Source organism: Convolutriloba macropyga, chromosome 7 (assembly GCF_964194025.1).
Source record: "Convolutriloba macropyga chromosome 7, txConMacr16.3, whole genome shotgun sequence".
Lineage (NCBI taxonomy): Eukaryota > Metazoa > Xenacoelomorpha > Acoela > Convolutidae > Convolutriloba > Convolutriloba macropyga.
In genome coordinates, this window is record NC_134474.1 from 294801 (window position 1) to 306589 (window position 11789).

Below are 11789 nucleotides of genomic sequence, written 5' to 3' on the forward strand. Positions count from 1 at the left end.
CGAAAAGTTTATCTTGCAAGATTCTTGCAAACAAAAATTTATCTTGTAAGATTCTTGCAAGATTTTGGAAGATAAACTTTTTTCCAACTAAGAATGATAAAAATTGATAGATAGATATTTTTTTAGATCCATTATGCTGTATTTGTTCCAATAATTCCAGTAAACGGGTACAATTGAAAAATTATATAAACGCAGTATTTATCCACAAAAAATAACAGTTTAAAAATACCAGCAGCAATTTTTTCAAATTTTTCGTCAACTATTTGGCACCCTTCATAAGTGCAGTTTTAGAGCCCTGTAAATTTTACGCATTATTCATATCGAATTGTGCACAAAATAGATTAATTTGGAGACTTTAAAAAAAGAATAGTGTCGGTGCAAGAGCGTCTTTAGAATCATAGTGGCCAATGTATTAATGGAGTTGTAATGTCAAGTTCTAAATGTAAAGCCAATTTATTTGGAGTATTTTGTGTGTCTCCTCAAGCATTTTTCTTCATTTTGAATTAATCTTCTATTGTTTTTTTTAAATGAAAACTCTTTTTTTTTGCTGACATGTCACTATTTCTCGAATTAACAATCATTCATACCAGTTATTTGATTCTGAAACGAAAATCACGCATGTTTTCTGCGATCAGCAATCAAACTTCAATGCTGGTCATTATTTTTGGTGTTTTGCTCAAAATTTTTAAACATTTTTCCCTTGTTTTAAAACTGAATCAAGCAACCAATTGATGCAAAAACCTTATTCAATGAAAGTTTGTTCAAGATCTAAAAAATTTTGATGATGTCTGCTCAGAATAGGACAATATATCTTTCTTTTTATATCCAAAATTTAGAGATAATTCACAAAAGACGTCTAATGATTGAATGCTCTGAAAAGAACAAAATATTCTTCAGTTCAAAAATTGTAGAACTATCCACAAAATTTTGATTTGATATATAAAATTATTCAAATGATTTTCTTGGGATTTGAGGTCAGACGAATATATAAATTTCCTGATGTAAAAAAAAATTTTGAGCGGCAATTGAGACATACATTTTCTGAAATTTAAAAGATTAATTGGATTTTCGAAAACTTTTGCTTAAACTCATTCGACGATGTCGAGAATGCTCATATATAAACACACCAAATTTCCGGGTATCAACGTCCCTAGTCACTACACATGAAATTGACCGATTGCTGTACCATTTCGCAGAAAATTTCCTCCAATGCGACTAAAAAATTGTCAAACAACAAGGGATCTTAGACGGCTATATTTATGGTAGTAGTACTCTCATAGTGAGAAGCATATATATCTTTCAAGGGTGATTCTGTTTACCAATAACTTCAATTAGTAGCAGACGAGTTTTTAAGATTGACCAGCCGCCGCAAACTTTTTAGTTGAATCTTAGTTCACAGCAGCCCATAGTAGTAGTTATATGTAAGCAGACCTGGGGGAGGGGGGGGGGTAAAAGGACGTACCTATGTATAAAGATTACCTATAGCCTATTTTCATCAATTTTCCAAAGACGTACCTAAAAAAGAGAGTGAGAACAATAGACCTGTCATCTTATCGTAATTACCCGGGGGTAACTATCTTAATTACCCCAGGGAAATGCATCCGCTCTAATGCACTTCAGCTAATCTTGTCTACTTAACCTTTTTTTTTGTGTCCAGGAAACAATTTTTTTTATCGGATAGATCCAGCAGGTGCACAAGCTTTTTCAATAAAATGCATAATTTGATGTTTTCTTTTCTCTCCATTTGTTAGTTTTCGAAAAAAAAAGATTTTTATTCGAATTTTTGTGATTAGTTAAAATAAAATTTTTTTGACAAAAATGTTAATTTACTTAGAGCTTTTTTTGAAAAATGTCGCTTTTTACATAAGGTTTTTGATGAAAAATGCACAATTTGATTTTTTCTTATTTTTCATTTGTTAGTTTTCAAATAAAATAATTTTCATTTTTTTCGAATTTTTGAGTTCAATCAAAAATAATTTTTTTTTGATAAAAATGTTAACTTAAACATTTTGATAAAAATGTTTATTTAATATGATTTAAAAATTTCGTTTTTTACATAATGTTTATAACAAAAAATCCCGATTTTGATGTTTTTTATTTTTCTATTTTTCCATTTTTCAGTTTTTTATTTTATTTATTTTTGAAAAAAAAATCGTTTTTCTTAAAAAAATTTTTTTCAAAAATGTCATTTTTCACACAAGGTTTTTAGCAAAAAATGCAAATTTTGATGTTTTTATTTTTCTGTTTTTCCATTTTGTAATTTGTTTGAAGTTTTATGTTAAATTGTTTAATTTAATTTTTCTGAAAAAAATGTTGTTCTACTATACAGAAATTTTTTAAAAGGTTTTTCTAACTATTTCAAAAAGCAAAATTTTAAATTTTTTTAACCAATCATATCTTTTGTATAATCTATCTCGAAATGAGTTAGGACCGAGAAATTCTGTTCATTTTGTTTTTTGTCTCAGTTGAATATCAGTGGTCTTAAAAAATGCAAAATACTCCAATACTTCCTTTACTTCCTTCAACATCTTTTTTTTCGACACTTCATTCTGATTTAGATTTTGTTCCAAACAAAGAGGAATCAAAATTTAAAACAACAATAACCGATAACAATATCGAATTATCCTTTGAGGTGGATTGCTCAAGAGTAACAATAAAAACACAGACTACTAGCTTAACACTTCCGAAAGATTTGTGGAGAACTTTAGAGGCAGCTAGACATCATAACCTCCACTTAGCCGAAGAAAAAGTCAACAATTCAGTACTTTCTCTCCCCACTTATTTTCAAGCCATTGAGAGAATTCGAAAAGAACAAGGATTTCATCCACTGAAAGACAGCAAAGGTATTTTGTTCCCGTACTCTCGTGACATAAATCACTACGGTGTGTGGTGGGTAGAAGACATGTTCTCCAAACATGCTGATACATTTTCTACAAAATTGGATATCTTCGATCTACCCAATTTCCAAGACCTCATTCTTCCTCCTATCCAAGAAAATGACAATGATGAGAACCAATCACTTCATCAAAATGTTCCTTTCTCGAACTACAGGTGCTCTCCAATATTAGTCTTAATAATTGCTTGTGTTCTTTGCTAAATTCTCCCTCACGTGACATCATTTGTCACTCACGTGATGTTGCTAAAAATAGAAGTGACATAACTATTACGTCATTATGCACGCTCAATTCTCATTGGTTACGACCTCTTCTACATGATCTCATTGGTTACGAAGTCGCAATTGTTCTCGTTTTTAATCAAATTTCATTGGTTCGTTTTATCAAGCTCTTTCTTGAAGACAATTCAATCATTTGTTGCTTTTCGTTTTCAATATTCAGTTACCTTATTTATTCAATTTTTCCTTTCTTGCCTTAAAAACTCATCTTTTACTTACTTCAAACGCCACAGATGGATCAAAGTTCAGTCTCAGCTGACAGCAAAAAACCCTACGCCTTCCCCTTCCGCAAACGAAACCATAAGGGAAAACCAGTTATTCCTTCTTCCCAGTTTGATTATCATAATGAAAGCATATATTCTTTGTATAATGATATCAACGTGAAAGTTGAGGACAATGAATCCAAACCAAATGAGGATCGCCAAGGAAACAACAACCTTTGGTCTTTCCAAGAATACAGCAACCGGAAATTTCAAATCAGCATCCCAGAGGAGACTATCAACACAAGCTCGAATTGGACCCACTTGAAAGTCTTTCGCGAAAATGTCGAAGGTGAATTTGTTCTACATCAGTTTCTGATGCTGTCGGTCTGGGAATTGAAAATTTTCATTCAAAAATTACCTGAGATGATAAAAGAAGCACTACAATTTGAACCCTCAGAAGTTACTGCAAAGTTGATGATTGACGAAACTTTGTTCCTGCCAACTGATGTGGAGGAAAAAGCAAAATTCGATGTGTTCTGGGAATTGAGTGAGACTGCTAGGCGAAAAGTATGTGTGACTAGAACATTTTACCAAGATGATCCGAATCGTTGTTATTTCACCATCAAACTCTTCACTCGAGGGACTGAAAAGGACAGTTTTAGAAGGAAATGCTTCCTTTCTGTCAGAATTGGGGAGTTGCAGAAAATAATTCGAATGAGCAATGAAATTATTTCAGTGCTGAACAAAGTCAAAAACCAGACAAAATCGCAAAGTGCATAGAAGTAATTGTAAATTTTTATAATGTATGTGATGTCTGTATTTATTCACTTTTTGAAATAAATTCTTTCAGAACAGTTGCTTGATATGAATATTGAGGAAATTGTAGAGTTCGAAAAAGAAATCAGTCAACTTTTTGTTGGAAATACAAAGAGGAAAAATTATTTTTTGGCTGTCTGTCGAAGTTTAGACAAAAATGTAGATCTAGACAAAATCAACAGAGAAGTTCCCTTTGGAGGACTAATAGGGGTTGGCGATTCAAAGTTAGAAAAACTTTTGAATTGGTCGAAAATTTTTCGTTTACATGCCACATTTCATAATGCAACGGGATACCTGAAAACAAATCTAAATATTGGTCCCGGGTACTGTTACATGGTTCCATTCCTTATTTCAAAATTAAACTTTTGTTTCTTGGGACATATAACAGGTATAGCATATTGTTGTTTTCTGAAATTGTCACCACGATTCCATTTAATCAAAGTGTGAATCATTATTTCCTAAGCACGAACAAAAATCAGTTGCACTCTAATGACAGATCATAGCAACCACGCAGCTGACTTTATTTTCGATAATAACAATCAGGAGCGACCGCCTTGGAAAATTTGTGGACGCACTTGCTCTCGAACAGCTTTTTTGTCAATATTCCAGTGCTCAGTTGTATTAATACTTCTTCTTTTTTCAATTATCAACCCTGTTTTTGCCAGAACTTGTGACGAACGAACGGTTTGGATTGCTATTCTATCAAGTGCTGTTGGTTACATTCTTCCTAATCCCAGAGCATAAAATGAACAAGATTATATCAACAAAGGAACGCATTCTGATGTATCTTGTTGGTCCTTCCGGATCTGGGAAAACTGTTTTCATTAATGCTATGCTACAAATGAAAACTTTTCAACCCTCGTTTGATCGAATTTTATACTTTTATAAGCACTTTCAGACAATTTACGATACAATGATGCAATCAATTGCAGGCATAGAATTCATTCAGGGTGTTGACTTTGAATTAATTGAGAACTTACCAGCTGACGGCACAAAATGTTTACTTATATTCGATGACTCATTAGACATTCTTTCCAAGTCGGAAAAATTCAACGAAATTGCGACAGCCGGTAGACATCGAAATTTAAATTGTGTTTATATCAAACATAATCTCTTCCACAAAAATAAAACTGGACGTGACGCCGAGCTTCAGACTACTCACATTGTTTTGTTCAAATCACCCAGAGATGTGCAGCAAATTGATATATTGGGAAGACAACTGGGTCTGGGAAAACAATTAAAACAATGGTATGATGACGCTACACAAGAACCATATGGACACCTTATGATTGATTTAAGACCATCTACACCTGATTTGTTAAGATATTGTTCAAATGTAACTTCATTTCCTTCAGAATTCTTCGTACCGAACAGTCGTGCTCGTATTAGTGATATTAATGATAAACGCACAGAATTATTATACTCTGAAGCTCTTTCGGAATCTCAACAAGAAATTTCAACCAGCTTTCCTTCTACATTGTCCTAAGGAATTCATCAGATTTCTCTGTGAGTGTATTGTAAACTTGATTAAAGGAAACCTCACAGGAGTAAGAAAAAACAGTTTCTTCGCTTCCAAAAACAACTTAGAAAGCTCACTTCAAAATCAACAACTCTAAATTCCTGAAGACTTATATTGGGCTCGAAAGCTGGAATAACAATATTAAGTTACATATATCAATCTTGTATGAACAAATTTTCAACTTTCTTCAATGAGTGAGGTCAAAAAGTTTGTTCTTGTTCCAAAAAAACTGTGGGAGACCAGAAAACGGAAGTTACCGGAACCCTCCTGCGGGATCTATAAAAAGGAAGAAACTGTTTTTCCAGTTATCAAAAAAGCGAAAGAAGAACGTTCCGAAGAAACCAATCGTCCACCTAAAGAACTTAAGACAGACCTGGAATTTCACTACAAGAAATATCCTGAGACAATGAAAACTTTGAAAGAGATATACGAAAACAAACGGTTGAAAATTTCACTTTCCAATACAATTATTGTTGACAACGTTGACACAGGAGTTGATATAAAAACATTCCTTCATTCAATCAAATTGAAAAACGCTCCAGTTGATCCAAATTATTTCCTAATCCTTAAAGTTCTAAATCTGAGACCACATCTGGTTAAAAACAACATTTTGAGGACACAGTATGGCTCAGACTGGTTCAATTACAGTTTCAGATAGAATCAAATTGCAGAAGTTGTATAAAGGGAAGGGACCAACAGCTTTCGGTTCTATCAATAACCTAACAAAAGCAAGTGGAATCAGTCGCGAGAAAGTTACAGAATTTTTACAATCAAAAGACTCTTATACAAAATATAAAGGAATCAGACGAAAATTTCCCCGGCTAAATGCGCATGCTCGCTATATTGATGAGATTTGGTGCTTGGATCTTGCGCAAATGGATAAACTATCACAATGGAATCGAGGTATCAACTTTTTACTCGTTACTGTATATGTTTTTTTCTCGATACCTGCGAGTAGAACCATTACGGAGAAAAGGAGCAGAGGCCGTGAAAGCAGCTTTCATCAAAATGTGTTCGAAAAAGAACGAACTCAATTTCCCAAAAAAATTATGGCTAGATCAGGGAAAAGAGTTTTTCGGAGATATGGCCAATTTCTGCGAGGACGTGGGAATCAAATATTATCACACTTATAGTGAAACGAAAGTAGCTTTTGGCGAGAGAGCTATACGAACCCTGAAAGTTTTAATTTACCGCTACCTGGAAGAAAACGACACATTAACCTATATCAAGGAACTGCAAATGTTTGTTGACGTCATTAACTCAAGAATCAATCGGAATATTGGGTTGGCCCCCAAAGATGTAGTGAATGCTGACTTTTTGACTGTCATGTACAAGCGAATGAAGCTACGAAAAAATACAAAGCCCAAGTTTCAAGTAGGAGATAAAGTTAGGTTGGCATTAGCAGAGGGCAAATTTCAGAAAGGATATAAACCTCACTATACACATGAGATTTTCCTAGTTCGAAAAATAAATACTTCAGCGCCCTTCCCGACATATTTTGTTGTTGATCAGAAAGGAGAAAACATTGATGGAATCTTTTACGAACAAGAATTGTCAAGAGTTGCATAATCATTTTTCAATTAGTCTCGCTAGAAAATGGACGGTTACAATCTACCTTATGTTAAAGGAGTTCCTCGTCAGAGGGTGCGTGGCTTTGGAGCCTTGGCTAGAACAGTCGCTAGGACAACTCTTCCCATTCTCAAGAAATACGTTTTACCTGCAGCAAAAAAAATGGACGAGATGTAATCGAGTCAGCCATTCCCGGAATTGGTGGTGTTTTATCAGGACAGACTTCGATTAAAAAAGCAGTAAAGAAAACTGCAAAATCAACAATACAGAAACAAGTTGGTGGTGGTATGAAAAAAAGGAAAAACACTAGACAAAGTGTTACTCGACAGAAAAATCGCAAAGACTTTTTGAAGAACCTTGACTAATCATTTTTCTAAACAAACGTCACACAGAACAGTCAAACATCATGAATTCGTTTTATCTAGAATTCGTATCCAACGCTTCCTCTCAAGTTTACCCTCAAAATGCAATGGCTTCGTTCACCAATTTTCTTCCCGACAAAATTGAACTGGATGGATCATGGGAAGTAGCTTTAGTCGAAGTATCATATCCCGGTATATGTTATAACATTGAAGGAGGATTGATGACATTTCACTATGATGAGAAATTTAAGCATGTATTCGCTATTCCACCAGCAGTTTTTAACTCTATGGACGAATTTGCGAAGAGTCTTACAGATATACCCAAAAAAGCACGACATCCCAAAAACTTAGATCCTCAATTTTCTATCAACATCGACAAAAAAGTCGAAGACTAACTTTTTGCAATAGAGGATCTCAAAATGTATCCTTTAGCAAAAGTTTGGCAGCTAACTTGGGCGTTGAAGCTGACAAACCTGTTATGCCGCCTGATTCGAAAGGATCATACAACACCAAGTCCTGTGCAACGGCAGATCTCCCTTTTGATATTACTGGAACACAGACAGTTTTACTCTACTTGGATATAGTTGAACCCAATTCAGTCGGTGATGTGAAATGTCCTCTTCTACGCTCGTTTCCGTTCAAACACCGAGAGTTCCATAATGATGAGATTTTTAAGAGATCGCAAGTTCTGAGTTATCGCAGTTTCGAACACTTGAGATTCCATAAAGTAATCAAATCCAACTTCCACAGTATCCATGTAGAATTAAGAAACGCTGCTGGGCACCTTGTTCCCTTCTTCCCTATTGGTCAAGTTCAACTTACGTTATTATTCCAGAAAAAAACTTGATCATTTCCTCAATTATCATTATAAAAAACGGTCGGCTAAAATGAATTCCTTGTCTCACTCTATGCTCGACTTTTTTGGGAAAGTTCCAATTTTAGACCCCATTCTTTGGTCCAATGAACAGCAAATATTTCCAACAAATTCCTTAAACGAGTCAACAATCGAATTTCAATTGGAAACTGATCGTAATATTTTTACTGACTTGCGCTTTACTCGGTTATTCATCAGAGGAAGGGTTATTAAAGGAGATCGAACACGTTTAGATAATGCCGAAGAAACATTATTGGTAAACAATGCTCTTCATTCTCTTTTCTCTAATTGCGAAGTATATCTTAATAATGAACAAGTTCACAGTGCCAATTCTCTTTATGCTCATCAAGCTTTTGTCTCTGCTGAATTTTCAGGGACAAAAGGAACGAAGGAAAGCTTATCTCAATGCCAAGGATATCGATACGAGATTGAACCGCACGATTTTACAAAAAGAGCATTTACAGATACTGTTTTTCAAAAAGATAAAGATGAATTTACTTTTTACGGTCCGTTGGCAATAGGTCTATTTGCTTGTGAAACTTTACTTCTCCCAAATGTCAACCTCAGACTGAAATTGATCCGATCATCTCCAGCGTTCTATATGATCGATACTGGTGGGCTGAACTCGGAGGCCTTAATTTTGGAAGCTTGCCTTTTTACTAGACAGGTAGCGATCTCAGATAACTGGATGAGAAGTTTTAAAAGTAGACTGCTGCGAGAACCTGCCATATTTTACTATTATGAAGAACTTCCAAAAACGTTTATCATTCCCGCAGGACAGAACCAGTTTATACAAGAAAATATTTTTTCAAACAAACCAATTCGAATGATTGATATTGCTATGAATCTGAATAATGAGTTCAGTGGAACATACAACACTAATCCGTTCCATTTTCGTAAATTTGGTCTTCGACAAGTTAAAATTGTGCGTGGGAATCAAACTATTGTAAACTTGAAAACAGAAAATCACGTGAGAGCTTATGCTGAAACGATGAAAGCACTCAAATTTGATGATGACGGTCCTAACATTCAATACAAGGATTTTGAAAACCATTTTCATTTATTTTTCGATCTTACTTCAACACAGGAGGCCAATGACGAAATGCATTTTCCTGATGTAGTTGGAGCAGGAATTCGTTTAGAGCTCTACTTTGCTAACAATTTGACCAATACTGTAGAATTATTCGTTAGTGGTGAACGTATAAGTTCAATTGCAATTGATAAGGAGGGATCAGTCACCAAAAATGGATAATCAACAACTCTTACATGTTGTCAACAGGTTCCCACACCTAAAGTTCAAATACCTCGGTTCCTTCCCTGCAGATCTTCGACCAAGATATTTACCTACAAACACGTTTTGTATAATCAACATAGATCCATCTACTCCGGGCTCCCACTGGATTTTGCTAGCCAATAAAAATGGAAAGTTGTTCTACGGTGATTCGATGGGAGAAGTTTTGGAAAAATATGGCATCAAGACGAAATCAAGATTTGGTTCATTAGTACAGGAAAAACTCCAAGATTCAGAATTGTGTGGTTTATATGCTATTTATTTTGCACATGTGTTATTTTCTAAAGTCTCGTCTAAATATTTAAATGATTTTCATATTTTGAAGTTCTTTGCTGATGTTTTGTAAGTTTTGACAACCAAAATCTTTAAATGTTTAAACATTAATCCGTAAAATGATGCAAATGGTTTTCAAAACTTTTTTTAAAAAAATTTGTAAATTTTTGTACTTAATCATTTGTATGTGTCTTTGTATCTAATTTAGTTATTTAATACAAGGATTTTTTTCAAAAGACATTTTGTGAGGTAAACAGTGAATTGAAAAAGATATAAAATGAAAGAAGGCTAAAAATTTACAAAATCTAAAGAAAATGACTTATATATCTAAAGGAGTAGTGTGAATTCCGTCTTCACAGACTTTACGCTCGGGATAAAAGTATGACAGTCCCACTTTTTTGAGTTCATATGTGCACACTTTCTGATTGTCGACTACGCGAAATCCCCTGTTCGTTGAATATACCCGCTCCTCATCAAACAATACTTTTCTGTATTTGGCTAAGGGTGCCTCGATGTTGTTTTTGTTGAGCCCCTTACTGGATAATTTTACAGTATCTGATTGCTCATCGTAGCAGCAATAAGTTTTTGAGCACAAAGCAATCATTTCTGAGCATCTAAATTCTTCTTTGAACAAGCCTGGAGTTCTCTTGTCAAAATTCGCATGCTTGTTGCAACATTCACGTGGGAAAAAGTTGCTGCTTGAGTTTGCTGCAAAGTTATCACTGCAGTCGCTCTGTCTCATCCAGTACCACAACGATTGCATTTCTGGTCGAATGATTTTGTCAAGTTTTTCCTCACTAAGCGCCATGTACAGACTGTCTGTATCCATTTCAATCAACTCATATTTGTTTGGATCGCAGAAGGAGAAAAAATTGTACTTGAGTTGCAACATTGTAAGCTTAGCGTACTGCAGAATAAAAAAACCAACTATCAATGGTTCTTTATGTATGATACGCGTCTTGTTTAACTCCACTTCATAAACCTCTTCTGGCAACTCATTTAGGGTCTTGAAAAATCTGTTGTTAATTAATTTATCCACTTGAGAACCTTTAACATATTTTGTGGTCGTATGCCGGCTACGATCCATTATCTGATACCCGTATGAACTGTTTCCAATCAACTTCATGGTTTCAGCAACGACAGTTGACTCTTTGTTTCGGTCTCCTTCGCGGCGTGCGTCAACAACGTTTTGCACAAAGGACTGGAAGCATTTTCGTGGAGTATACTGTAAAAACCAGAAGACATCTGTTAAGACTAATCCTTTTTCAAGGTAAAACAGTAACAGCGGAGTAATAATTGGTCCTCTGTCGAGCTTGAAACTAGAGATGAGCATTTTTCGTGGTTTTGATAATAACTTGTGTCGCTCAGCAAATTCTTTCATATGTTCCCCAATGTCATCTCGTCCAACTTCACAATTCTTAAAAATGGGAGGAAAATCATCAAAGTAGGGGTATAACTCCTCTGGAAACTCCAGACTACAATCAACAACTCCGAACAAATCTCCTCGTTTTATTTTTTCAATAAGAGCATTTTTGGAAAGGGATTGCTGAAATGGATATTTCTTGTTGACGAACTCTTTTACTCCATTTATGTTTTCCCTCCTCCACTTTTTCCACTGACACTCCCAAATTTCAACAACTGTGTATCCTAATCCCTGCAGATACTCTCTTCGATCACTATCTCGTTCCCGTGTCTTTAATCCGTTCTCTA